This window comes from Crinia signifera, chromosome 5 (assembly GCF_055691185.1).
Source record: "Crinia signifera chromosome 5, ASM5569118v1, whole genome shotgun sequence".
NCBI classification, from domain to species: domain Eukaryota; kingdom Metazoa; phylum Chordata; class Amphibia; order Anura; family Myobatrachidae; genus Crinia; species Crinia signifera.
The window spans coordinates 54,134,464-54,149,768 of NC_139221.1; positions in this window are offsets into that span (position 1 = coordinate 54,134,464).

Genomic DNA, 15,305 nt, shown 5'->3' on the forward strand with positions numbered 1-15,305 from the left:
GTCCCTAGTTAACAAGATTGAACTGGATGAGCGGGAGCACTTGGTAGCACCGGAACGCACCATGGAGTGGTGTCCTTGGGAGCTCAGCATTGCATGTAAACTTCATCAGACAACATTGTACTGGTGTCAGTCTCAAACAGAAACCAGAATTTATAGGAACATGTCTGAGCTGATTGGCTTCTGAAGTCAGGTGTTCCTTGATAGCACCGTGACTGCTGAATGAGAGTTAAGTTTCCCTCCAAACCCATGTTGGAGTTGGAGTTAAGAGGGAAACTTGAGAAACAGTTTACTTACTGACATAAAAAGAGAAAATGTGGGTGGTGTGTGGTGCGCAATCAACAGCTGCTGGCACAGGGTTGTCAAACCCTATTAAATAATGAACATATAAAAAAAGAAGGTAAGTGCCAGCGCTGGCTGTCCTAATAATTAGACAACACAGTTCTCTATATACATTTAAACACAATTTTATTGAAAATAAAAATAAAATAAAAAATGGAATGAGTGAATCGTTTTTGACATTTAAAAAGTCATTGTGCACTTCTTAAAAATAATATCACAGGGATACTGTTGCGTAATGATTAAAGAATTTTGTCGGTAAACCAAGCTGACAGGTGAAGTAAATATATTACCATCCGTTTTCTTCTGGTAACTTCTGGTTAGTTACTGACATGCTGAGATGACTTACTAGAGATGAGACGCTGTGGAGAAGCGCTTACTGGGAGTGCAAAGCGGACAGAGTGCAGGCAGATTACCCAAACGTCTGGAAGCAATGTGCAGCATTAACAATTCCCAATGAAATGCGGATGCGGCAACTGGCCAAAACTCGACCAGACTTCAACGTCACCAGACAAACATCTTAGCAATACAAAAGTTGGCAACCGTACATTAATAGGGAAGAAAAGAACAGGGCATTGTGTCCCTCCTGGAGAGGGTCATGTTGGGAGGTATGTGTTCATACAGTGTGGGATTCCTGGTAAGCACAACCTGACCTATCCATCTAATTCCCTTTAGTCTCTACTGAATCTCTAGATAGGCCCCTATTATAAGGTTCTCAAATTCATCCCTCAGGACCCAAAACAGTTTTGTTTTCTAGGTGAAATAATAAGCTCCACCTGTGGATCTTTCATAATGTGTCAGTGAGTAATCTTTGCACCTGTGTACCTAGAAAACTCCTCCCATTTCCTACTAGTTTACTTGATGCCTTCTTTTCTGTTGTTCACCATTAAAAATGTAAAAGACATTAGCTCTTCTATACTTTATATCCAGAGTCAGGGGCGGATCCAGGATAAAATGACAGGGGGGGCACCATGATAAAAAAGGGTTTGGGTGGGGGAGGGGTGGTGTTAGTGGTGCCAGTGTACATGCTAAGAGAGCGGCAGGAGAGGGTGGGAATGGAATTAAAAATAGGCCCTGGCATTTAAAGTACGCAGGCCCACCATTGCAACAAAAGTGAAGGATGTAGTTGTGCGCGCGCCAAAGGCGCGCTCCGGAAAAGAGTGTGTGGCCACTCAACAGGGGGCGTGTCAACACCATATACAACTTCTACACATTATGCAACAAAATACTAGACCCCATTATACTTGCCCCTTACACATGATGCCAAATGGAATGAGCCAAAATTGACATAATGCCACATGGATTGAGCCAAAATTTACATAATAACACACACGGATTGAGCCAAAATTCACATAATGCCACATGGATTGAGCCAAAATTTACATAATAACACACACGGATTGAGCCAAAATTCACAAAATGCCAAATGGATTGTGTCAAAATTCACATAATGCCACACGGATTGAGCCAAATGCATAAAATGCCATACGGATTGAGCCAAAATTCACATAATGCCACACGGATTGAGCCAAAATTCACATAATGCCACACGGATTGAGCCAAAATTCACATAATGCCACACGGATTGGGAAAAAATTCACATAATGCCACATGGATTGAGCCAAAATTCACATAATGCCACATGGATTGAGCCAAAATTCACATAATGCCACACGGATTGAGACAAAATTCACATAATGCCACATGGATTGAGCCAGAATTCACATAATGCCACACAGATTAAGCCAAAATTCACAATACACTTCATAAACAGGAACATTGTCCACCAAAGGCTTGCATTAAACATTTACACCATAATGTCCATTACACGTTAAGTTACACGCCATTATGTCCATTATGCCTGTCCATAATGCCTATTAAAAATTATGCTACATAAGCGCTGCTTCTCTACATGCTCATTGCCAAGGGTTCCATGCTCATTGCCAGAGGTTCCATGCTCGTTGCCATGTGGGATTACATGCTCATTGCCAAGGGGAAATACATGCTCGAGGTAAATGGGGGACAGCTGCCGCCAGGCAGAAGTGATAGCCACTGACAGTGGCAGAGCCTGGCTGTATTCAGAGCACTGCAGGTCCCGGCTAATACCCAAAATAATACCCCTTTCACACCAGAAAATGCATTCCCAGGTTGGCCCCTTTTACACCAGCCTAGTCCCTGCATTTTCTGGTGTAAGGGGGAGAGAAAACCACCCCTCCCCCCTTTAACCAGTTATCTCATTTAACCGGCTATATCTTTGGAACCAACTGACCCATTTACATGAGAGAAGTATTATATTGAAGAACTTTTGAGTGGGCTTTGAATGATTTTGGTCCAGTGAAACTGGAATGTTTGGTTCCAGAGTAATCTGCCCTCAAAGAACATGAACAGCAATGAAATTACATTTCAAAAATAAAAAATCGGTTTACATGCAATATCTCTGGAATTGAATGAAATCAACCACAAGCTTCTGTGATGCCAGGGCGGGAACTGGCAGCCGTCGGAACCGGGTGGGGGTCGGAATTGACGGGTCCCATATTATCCTATGGGGAAAAAAGTTACAGGTTTGCCAGGCGATATCTCCGGTTCCCGGGGGGCTAGAGACACGGGGCTGGTCTCGTTGGAAAGCCCTGGTCCTCAGCTACAAAATAAATGACAGGGGGGGCACGTGCCCGGGTGCCCCCCCCCCTGAATCCGCCACTGTCCAGAGTTACACAATATACTCTTCGCCGCTTGATAGATCTCTTTACCTCTGATCTGCTCACTCTTTACTTACCCTTCTCTTTTACAGTTTTGTGTATATCTGATGGACTGAATGACCTGTATTCAGTGTTGGACTGGGGCATGAGGGGCCCACCGGGGTATGCAGTTATAGGGGCCCACTTTTGGGGGTGTGGCCAGCTGCCACAAAAGTTTGGCTAACTCTTAGAAGAAAAAAAATAGTAAAGTATATTAAATACACTATATTGCACCTGATGTAAACAGCAATGCACTATATAGAATACACCATAGACCTGTGCTGTATAACATAACTTATGTATAATGTATAACTCAGGTCCACAGTCTAGATCCTGATCTCTGTAATTGGAGGTGGGCCACTGGGGGTTTCCCCTGTACCCCTGTGGGCCAGTACAGCGCTGCCTGTATTGCATACTTGCCTACCTGACCCTCTCCTTCAGGGAGACAATGCTCTGTTCCTGCACATCCCCATACCTCCCAACTTTCCGGCTGCAGAAATAGGGACACGTCGCGCGAGTGCCCAAAAGGGGGGTGCGGCATATGCAAATGAGGGGCGCGGCTTATGCAAATGAGGGGCACGGCTTATGCAAATGAGCCGCATCCCCGTTTTCGGCCGCGAATAGACGCTGTGCGCATGCGCACAGCGTCTATTCTGTCAAATTGGGGGGGGGCTCCGAACTGCCCCCCCCCCGCAGCGGGACACCTCCGGCCGCGGGTGGGACAGCGGGACAGGACCCGGTAATCGGGACTGTCCCGCTGAAATCGGGATTGTTGGGAGGTATGCGTCCCTGTAATGTAGGATTTCTATCACCTGTGGTGAAACACCTTCATTATCAATTACCTAGCTTACCACAGGTGATGGCAATCATACATTACCAGGGAAGCCCAGGAACAGAGCATTTTCTCCCTGAAGGAGAGGGTCAGGTAGGCAACTATGCTGTATTGTACTGTAAAATGTTAAAGAAAAAGAAATGTAGGTGGGATAGGTTGAGAATGAGTCAAGAGTACGCACTCACAGATCCATAGAGCATACTTGCCTACTTTTGAAAACTAGTTTCAGGGAGATAATAGTTGGTAGCAGAATTTTGCACAGTGCTCCATTGAGGGGGCATGTCACGCTCCTCCTAAAGGGCATGTCTAGTTCCATATAGAGTTTGTGAATGCGGCCGCTAGAAGCGCCGGTGTGTACTGCTACATCTGAGAGGAATCTTTTTAAATGACTTATATCCAAATGTAGATGAGCCCCAAAGCAGTTAGTAAGAGCTACTGTACTTAGTAAAGTACTGGGAAATGGTGCTGATGATTCAATGTAAATGTATCTATCTCTCATTCCTTTTTCCCCAAAAATGCAACAGCTACATAATGTGGGCTAGGTGAAATGAGGGAGATTGGTAGACTAATGAGGGAGAGAGGGAGATTGCTGCTATGTCAGGGAGTCTCCTGCACAGGGGCGGGCTGGGCCGGGGGGCAGGGTGCTATGTGCCCCCCGGGCCACTTACCCAGCCACTTGCTGCGGGCCGCGCACCTCCTCCAGCTCTCCTGCGCTGGCCGCGGCTTCCAGAACACGGCCGCGGCCACAGGAAAATGGCCGCCGTGCAGGAGGCCGGCGGAGAGCTGGAGGAGGTGCGCGGCCTGCACCGGACAGGGGCTGCAGGGTGCACCGGACTGGGGCTGCAGGATGCACCGGACTGGGGTGGAGGAGGGGCATGTACTGCGCTCTCCCCCGCCCCCCCTCCCCCAGCAGCAGCAGATGGAGATGAGACAGCAACAATGGTGAGTTCTGGCACTGGGGCATATGTGTTTCTGGCAGTGTGGAGGCATGTGTGTATTTGGCACTGTGGGGGAATATCTGGCATTGTGGGGGCATATGTGTATCTGGCACTGTGGGGGCATATCTGGCACTGTGGGGGCATATGTGTCTCTGGCACTGTGGGAGAATATCTGGCACTGTGGTGACCCATAATCACATTACACAGTGCGTAGTGACCCACAGTTACATTACACAGCACAGTGACAAATATTCGCACGTAGTGACCTATAGTCACATTACACAGTACGCAGTGACCCATATTCACATTACACAGCACGCAGTGACCCACAGTCACATTACACAGCACTTAGTGACCGATATTCACATTATACAGCACGCAGTGACCCATATTCACATGACACAGCACATAGTGACCCATATTCTCATTACACAGCACGCAGTGACCCACAGTCACAACACATAGCGCGTAGTGACAGATATTCACATTATACAGTGCGCAGTGACCCATATTCACATTATACAGAGTGCAGTGACCAATATTCGCACGTAGTGACCCATATTCACATTACACAGCACAGTGACGAATATTCGCACGTAGTGACCTATAGTCACATTATACAGCACAGTGATGAATATTCGCACGTAGTGACCCATATTCACATTACACAGCACAGTGACGAATATTTGCACATAGTGACCTATAGTCACATTACACAGCACAGTGATGAATATTTGCACGTAGTGACCTATATTCACATTACACAGCACAATGACGAATATTCGCACGTAGTGACCTATAGTCACATTACACAGCACAGTGATGAATATTCGCACGTAGTGACCTATAGTCACATTACACAGCACAGTGATGAATATTCGCACGTAGTGACCTATAGTCACATTACACAGCACAGTGATGAATATTTGCACGTAGTGACCTATAGTCACATTACACAGCACAGTGATGAATATTTGCACGTAGTGATCTATAGTAACATTACACAGCACAGTGATGAATATTCGCACGTAATGACCTATATTCACATTACACAGCACAGTGATGAATATTCGCACGTAGTGACCTATATTCACATTACACAGCACAGTGACGAATATTCGCACGTAGTGACCTATAGTCACATTACACAGCACAGTGATGAATATTCGCATGTAGTGACCTATAGTCACATTACACAGCACAGTGATGAATATTCGCACGTAGTGACCCATATTCACATTACACAGCACAGTGGCAAATATTCGCACGTAGTGACCCATAGTCACCTTACACAGCACAGTGATGAATATTCGCACGTAGTGACCCATAGTCACATTACACAGCACAGTGACGAATATTTGCACGTAGTGACCTATAGTCACATTACACAGTGCATAGTGACTAATGTATGTATTATATGTGTACACTAGATGTACCCTGGGTGATATAGACACAGGGAACATATATTCGCTGAGCTGCGCAGTGCCTTGGCAGCCATCAGCCGCACCACTGGACCCCCGGGTGGTTAACAATATAGGCAGAGACAGCACAGTTATCACACAGGGAACAAATACCCGCCGAGCTGTACAGCGCCTAGGCAGCCATCAGCGGCACCACTGGTCACCGCATCAGCCAGGCAGGTAACAATACAGCAGTACAGTTACAGTACAGTACAGTTTTCCCAGTTATTCGTGGGCGGTGTTCCGCTTGCTAGGCAGCAAAAGATTGATGCTTAGTGAGTGATCCTGAATCAGGCCCCCTGTTCCCCTCACTACATTCTCACACACAGCCCACTCCCTCACAATAAATCGCACACTCCCCAATCTCTGCATACATTACCTTCAGGTTTCAGCTAGGAGCCATCCTGTGAGCCTGACACAGAACAGTAGGCTACAGGGCTACTGCAGCTGCACTAGTTCACCCGGGCACAGGAAAAGGAAGGGGAGTGGCCTAACCACGGACCTCCCGTGGCCACGCCCGCTTTTGAAACCTCGAGTCCTGCTGACTGCTGAAGGAGCCCAGCCCAGCGCAGGTACTGCTAGGTGGCCTGCAGCTGCACTACTTCACTACTACTGCAGCTGCACTAGTTCACCCGGGCACAGGAAAAGGCAGGGGCGTGGCCCAATCACGGTTAAAGGGTAGGGGGGGAGAGGTCCTGCTGACTGCTGAAGGAGCCCAGCCCAGCGCAGGTACTGCTAGGTGGCCGGGGGAGGGGGCACTGCCACTGCCGGTCATTAGGAAGTGCTGATATTGTGCGGAGGTGCCTGTGCACCCCCGGCACCCCCTGTGCGCACACCTATGGTGAGGGGGAGAGAAAACCACCTCTCCCCCCCCCCTCCCCTTTAACCAGTTATCTCATTTACCGGCTATATCTTCGGAAGCAACTGACCCATTTACATGAGACAAGTATCATATTGAAGAACTTTTGAGTGGGCTTTGAATGATTTTGGTCAAGTAAAACTGAAACGTTTGGTTCCAGAGTAATCTGCCCTCAAAGAACATGAACAGCCATGAAATTACATTTCAAAAATAAAAAAATTGGTTTACGCGCAATATCTCTGGAACCAATTGACCGATATGGACCAGCCTGGTAACATTTTGAAGGCCCAGCGATTGGAATTGAATGAGATCAACCACAAGCTTCTGTGATGCCAGGGCCGGAACTGGCAGCCGTCGGAACCGGGTGGGGGTCCGAATTGAAGGGTCCCATATTATCCTATGGGGAAAAAACATTACAGCTTTGCCAGGCGATATCTCCAGTTCCCGGGGGGCTAGAGACCCGGGGCTGGGCTCGTTGAAAAGCCCTGGACCTCAGCTACAAAATGAAATGACAGGGGGGGCACGTGCCCGGGTGCCCTCCCCCCTGAATCCGCCACTGGCCAGTGGGTAAGTCCAGGGCTACGCACAGCCTGCACACAGCGGTGAGATCTTTCCACGGTGAGTGAGCTGCAAATGGATCTGCAGCTTTTTGCTGGTCTGCGACATCTTCGCTACCTATTTGCAGGTTTTTGAAGGGCAGGATTACACTGTGGGGGGTGGCGGCTTACTAATCACATGTGCAATCAGGTCTGAATCAGGCCCATGAGGAGCAGGTACTGAAGGGAAAAGTTACTTGTGGAGGGATCTGTGCGCTTCTATCTATGTTGATGACATTGAAGGGAAAGTAACATTGGCCTTTATTGCTGCCTGAGAGTTGGTATGTTACCCTTGGTGATGGCGCAGCTGTTATGTGAGATATACAGGGATGTGTACACGTGTGTGTGTGTTTGTGTCATTTCCTCACATGTAACATGAAGGAACTCATTTATTTAAATCCATCTTTATTTTGTTCATTAGTCACCGGCTCTCAGCAATCTGAGAACTTTTGCAGCCACTTTTATTACATTGCAGTGTGTTCTCCTTTTGAATACTATAATGCAGGGGCAGAAGTCTGGGAGGCAATGGAGTCATCTGCCGGCAGGCTCCTGCTCCCAAGGGGGCACCTCTCCTCCCCTGCTAGTTTAAATTAGTTAATTGAAAGCCATCCATATCCCTTCTGTAGTTGAGTTCTGAAATAGATAGGTGTTCTCTCACTCTCTCTCTCTCTCTCTCTCTCTCTCTCTCTCTATATAGAAAGTCTTGAAAAATCGCACTCATTGATGTATAAGAAAATGCAGGGTGCCGGTCAAAAAATAAACAATAGATTCTTGCTAAGTAGCAAAGCTGCAAGCAGCAGAGTCACAGAGTAAGTGGGCCAGCAACACCAAATTAAATCATATATGGCTCCTTTAATGTGACATCAGCCAGAAGTATCCAACAAAAACATTCCCCTTGCTTGAATGGGGATAGTAAGTACAACAGTCAACGATACCGTTTCGGTGTCCACAACACCTTCATCCTGGACTGCTCAACTAGTAAATGACACAGCCTGGCTATATATAGGGCGGCACAATCTAGCTCAACCCTAAACAACAGATCAAACACACCTGTAAGAAGTCATGACCACGTACCGCCATTACGAAGAGGCGGTGACAGGCATAGACTGTTACTACAAAAAGAGAACCTTTGGATATACAAATTAAAGACCCTCTCTCCACTGGGTTTGAATGAGGAATTCTCCATGTCCCCATTTATTTAGGCTTTTTTTATACCTATGCCCCCATAGTCTGATTTTAAAGGAGCCATATATGATTTAATTTGGTGTTGCTGGCCCACTTACTCTGTGACTCTGCTGCTTGCAGCTTTGCTACTTAGCAAGAATCTATTGTTTATTTTTTGACCGGCACCCTGCATTTTCTTATACATCAATGAGTGCGATTTTTTCAAGACTTTCTCTGTATCTCCATTTGTTTGGGACTGAAATTGCACCGTGACTTATTATACAAGTATATTCTGATTACCACTGTATTGTGTCATAGATATCTCTTGACATAAATAGCATGGAACCTGAGGTGGGTGACCTCACGGGAACAAAACGCTTTTTAGAAAAAGACATATCTAAAATTCTCTTTTCTGATACGTCCAAATTATGTTTTGATGTAGATAGCCCCGCTGATATGTATGCTGATTTATCAAAACTGAGTAAAAGATTAATTGAATTGGAGCTTCATGGTCTTACAATTTCTCAATATCATAAAGATAAACTAATACCACGCGGCTTCCGCATCCGGAATCAACCCACTATCGGACGCAGCAGCCCAGATTTTTGCCGTCAATGGTGCATGATTTTAAATCAATGTAGCTTGGACCTAATGGTCCTAGTGGTCCAACAAGTGAACACAGAGATTTCTACTTTGCAAAGTGAGATAGCAGAGTGTTAGAGTGGAGGTTTGGGTGTGCTAAAGTCAGACGAGGCGGGCAATTGGCTTAACAAACTCACTGAAGTTGTGGATACTTTCAAATCTGAATTGTTGAGCTTTAAGAAATCCAAATATAGAAAAGTCTGTGAGGACTACAAAGAACTGCGTGTGTATCCTTGGCTCAACAAACAAAATACAGGCCACTCCTGGCGCAATACCGAGGGTAGAAGGCGAAGATTTGATAGGCATTACACCGATATTGACAGCCACACGTCACAAAGTGACTCAGACCAACCGAGCAAAACCAGAAGGCCTTTTTTTCGCGAACGAGTACACACCCGCAGCAGGAAGAAAAGTCCAGAAGACCATGTAGAAGGGGCGGCCGCAAGCACAAAAAGACAAGAAAGCAGGTCTCAGCGAGGCAATCGGAATTAGTTATATTCAATTTATCGAAATATACACCCACCATTGACGAAATGGCAGTCCTATCTAAGGGCCTTACCTTTGTTCAGACCTACCAACAAAAGCCATTTGGGTTTGAAATTGAATTCTATAAATTCCGTAGGCAATTAAATCTGATGGACTTCTATGCTAAAAAGGGTGATTTGTCAATCAGCCCTGTTCCCAGATTTAAACCTAAAAGTGTCTTTGATCCACCCACAGTGAATCCCTCTATCGAAACATTTTGCAGGCTAGTCAAGCATGAAGTTTTGCCCAAATTAAGTGGGAGGAAACACTTCCAGTCGAATTTGACTAAAAATGAGACTACAGCCATTAAATCATTATGCGAGAACAATGAAATAGTCATCCACCCCGCCGATAAAGGCGGGGCATAGCGATCATGGATCGCTCCGCGTATGTTACTGAGGTCATGCGACAGCTGCAAGATGTATTTTGTTATAGGAAACTTGCCTAAAGAGAAATCAATGCTATTATTGATATGGGATTCACAAATGAGTGGATTGACGAGTCTACCATGTACTTTTTGAAACAGGAATTCCCTATTATTCCATTAATGTACATTTTACCAAAAGTACACAAGACTCTTTGTCATAAAAGGTACTTTGCCAACAAAAACTCAGCCCAAGATATAGATAACAGCATGCCCATTGTCCTTGATGCCTCAGATGATCCAGCATTAATAACTTTACAGGAACTTCTCTCCGAAAATAATCAAGATATCGACAAATCACCCACAATTAAAATTTACGATATGTCTTCCAAAACTTTTAAGAGAAAGTCAGAATTCTTCCCTATATCTGCAAAAAATGCCAATATAGAGACTTTTTATAAGGTCACACTTTCAGACTTTAAGGATTTGTGTAAACAAAATTCAAGCAAAAACTCGTATAATTCTAATTTATCCCGTGCCGAAAAAAGAGCATTAAAAACCCTTACTTCAGACACCTCCATAATTATAAAAGAGGCAGACAAAGGGGGGGGGGGGGGTCTGGTAGTCCAAGATATGAGAGACTATCTAAAGGAGGCTTATAATCAATTAAACGATATTTCGTTTTACAAAATTCTGAAAACAGATCCTACATCACTATTCCTAACAGAATATAAACAACTTCTAGATGAGGCACGTACAAATGATATTATTTCCAAAGAAACCTGGCAATTTCTCTATAACCCCCATCCCATCACACCCACCTACTACCACCTTCCCAAAATTCACAAGTCACTAACCACACCCCCGGGCCGTCCTATTATTTCTGGTATAGGTTCCCTCACTTCTAACTTATCACATTACGTGGATTTTTATTTACAACCTCTTGTTCCCATGCTCAGGTCACACCTGAAGGATACAACACACTTCCTTCAGAGAATCCAAAACATCTTGTGGAAAGACTCATATGCTTTTATGACCCTTGATGTAAAATCTCTCTATACCAACATACCCCATGAACTTGGTATTAAACACCTTACCAACAAACTAAGGAGAGATAGTGACCTGACATGGGACCAACAATCTTTTATTATCTCCTCTATCTCATTTATCTTAACTCACAATTATTTTTTGTTCTCCAACACACACTATCTTCAGGTGATGGGCACGGCCATGGGGACCAGATTTGCGCCAAGTTATGCCAACCTATACATGGGCGAGTTCGAGGACACCCATGTGTGGGGCGGCGACTTTGGCGCAAATCTGGTCTTCTATGGCCGTTATATTGATGATCTATTTATAATTTGGGATGGTGATTTAAGTTCAGCACAGCACTTTGTCACATCACTTAATGAGAATTCGTTTAATCTTTCTTTCACTTCCAATTACAGTACCTCACATATTGATTTTTTGGATATTTCCCTAAAAATTGTAGATTCACTGATCACCACTGCCAACTTCACCAAATCAGTAGATACTCATTCATACCTCCATTTTAATAGTTCTCACCACAAATCGTGGAAAGTAAACATACCGAAAGGTCAGCTGATGCGCATACGCCGCAACTGTTCCTCAATAGAAACTTTTAATGTACAAGCCTCAGAAATCCTTAACTCCTTCAGACAGAGAGGATATCCAGACCCCCTCCTACAAGATGCCCTTAAAACAGTACAACAAATGGATAGAGAGGCCCTCCTAACCAACACCTCTAAGAAATGCTCTAAGAACGATCATGAAATGGCCTTCATCTGTAAATACAATGAGTCACATTTCCAAATCAAACAGATAATTAATAAAAATGATGGTATCCTTAAACACGATAGAATTCTGAGAGACATCTTACCAGATAAACCTTCTATTGTATATAAAAAGAATAGATCACTGAAAACGATTCTAGCCCCCAGCCACTTGAGGATCACCAAAGAGCAAGAAAGAGACACTCCAGATTCCTGGTTGGTCTCTAGACCAGCAGGTTTCTATAAGTGTGGTAAAAACAGATGCACGATGTGCAACCACACTCCAAGAAGAACCACTCAAATTACACATGAGAATGAGACACTCTCCATTAGAAATTTCATCAATTGCGACAGCAATTATGTAATTTATCTTCTTTCCTGCACTTGTGACCTAAAATACGTAGGCCGGACCACCCGTCCTTTGAAGATAAGGTTTATGGAACATCGCCGTAACATTATGAAAGGCCTAACGAGTCACAGTGTCCCTAAACATTTTTTACAAACACATAACAAAAATCCCAAAGACTTACAAATAATTGGACTCGAACACATACCCTTATCCTCAAGAGGTGGGGACAGATACAATATCCTATGTCGCCAGGAGGTATACTGGACCTTCAAATTAAATTGTTTATTTCCCGATGGACTAAACGAGGCACTCAAACTCAACAGTGTTCTATGAATATACATATATATGCTGACTATTTGGTTACATCTGCAAATGTACCTATACCCTTAGGGGTAATTCATGACCTTTAATGTTATCCTACCATATTGTGATTAAATATAGAGAAATCCCCAATAATAAGTTCTTATACCATCCATAAATATATAATGCTTTAAACTGAACTAATAACTGTGTAACTGTATAATTTAAGCAAATCATACCCATTATTGTTAATATGATCTTTCTACCACTTCATTCAAATTATACTCATTACTAATTCAGATACTCATCATGTATTCTCTGTCTGTCTTTTGTTTATATCATTTTTTCATATCTTCATATCTTTATTTATAGATATCTACGTAATGAGAAATCATTACTTTAGGTCCGCCCAGTAGATATAGACCTCTACTAATAATATTAATCTGGTCAACTATTTTTGGTGTCCATCTCCTATTGTAATAATAATAATAAAAGAACAGTGCACGAATGGCAGGTTAAACAAATTATTCAATTGTGTGCTTGTTTGTTTATGCCCTTATAGAATATACTCATACTTGTTTTAGAACGTATCAAATTGTATATATATAAATATCCATCATGTGTCAAAAGACACATATTTCCGCCAATCATGCTGCACGATTCAGCTATCTATCAGATGCCATCCATACGCTGAATTGTACAGATTTCCGCCAACCATAGCGGGGAAGTATTTCGGCGACGCACTTCCGCCCTGATATACATGAGTTCCGCCAACCACAGCGGGGAAGAACATCAGCGGCGCACTTCAGCCCTGACTCACGTCATTTCCGCTGGTCACGATATCCAGAAACAACTGCCGTACTAACGACACATGGATATAGCGCTTTGAGACTCCCTGCCCTCCGTGCACTGTCCCATGATACTAAGAAGGTAACTACCCTATCCCTAAAAGCTGTAGATTACAACTTACAGAAACTTCTCTTTCATTGTGTACATCACGTGACCTGCTCCGGTCACGTGACTTGAAACTTTATTGAGTTTTTTGCAATACAAAAACGTACAATACTGCTGCTGTTTATGATGTTATTTAATGAATTATTATTAGATACTTATACTCCTGTGCATACCAGGTTTTTAATTAATTTTATTTATACTGAATCAACTGTTTTTATATGTATTTACTGTGTTTAATTAATTGGGAACAAAATCACCACCCATTCCACCCGGGCAACACCCCCCTAATTAACTCAGGGTATATATAGAGCTTCCCCTGACATACCAGTCATCATTGCTCCTGAAGAAGACGTGCCAACACGTCGAAACGCGTTGAACTGACATCAGTATCACCTGCATCTGTACTTTACTTATCCAAGTCTGCATCTGCACTTTATTCATCTACCTGGACCAGCTAAACTATTCAAGGAATCCACAATCTCAGCAATTTCTTCATTACAAAGACACATCTGGGTTACCCCAAAAACCCGAAAACAACTCCTTGTGGTCTTTCTGAGTGAATCTGGATCCGCTACTCGCTGGATATTCTGCCGGGACTTCTTCTTTCCTCCTCCCCAGTATATAGGAGAGAGACTGCCGAACACGACTTGGTAAATATCCGCCACTACAGGTGCATCTAAACTGATCCAATATTTCCACCCTCTGGAGCATTATCTCTCCAATTGCCCATACCCAACCCCCATTGGTGATTTAGAGAATTCTCTTAAAATGTCTATTTTTTAATGTTTTAAATGATGTTTAATAAATGTTTATATATGGTTAATTTGCGTTAGACCTTTTTTCAGTATAAACCCAGCGCTGTATGACTTTCTATCCAAAAGTACACAAGAGCCTGGTCTCCCCTCCTGGGAGACCAATTATATCGTCAATGGGCTCTTTAGGTCAGCCTCTCTCCCAATATGTAGACTATCACCTGCAAGGCTATGCCTTACTACATTAAAGACACCACGGACTTTCTTGTCAAATTAAAACAGTTTGGAGTACCGCCCACTGGTTGCTTACTAGTGACGCTCGTGAGCAGCTTATATACCAACATAATGAATGACGAAGGGATAGCTGCCACTTGAGAGATGATCACCAACAACTCTAACTACAAGGGTCCCCCAGTTGAGTACCTGCTACAACTGATGTGGTTAATTCTACAAAAAAAAATTTTTTTGTTCAATTTTTTGTTCAATAATGCCTTCTACTTGCAATGTACAGGTACGGCTATGGGGTCCAATATGGCCCCAGCCTATGCCAACCTGTACATGCACAGGTATGAACTTGAGCATATTATGAACAATCCTGTATTCTCACCATATATCGCATTATTTATGCGATATATTGACGACTTATTCCTTGTTTGGATTGGAGATCAGGAGACATTGGAGAATTTCGTCAAACACCTCAATAGTT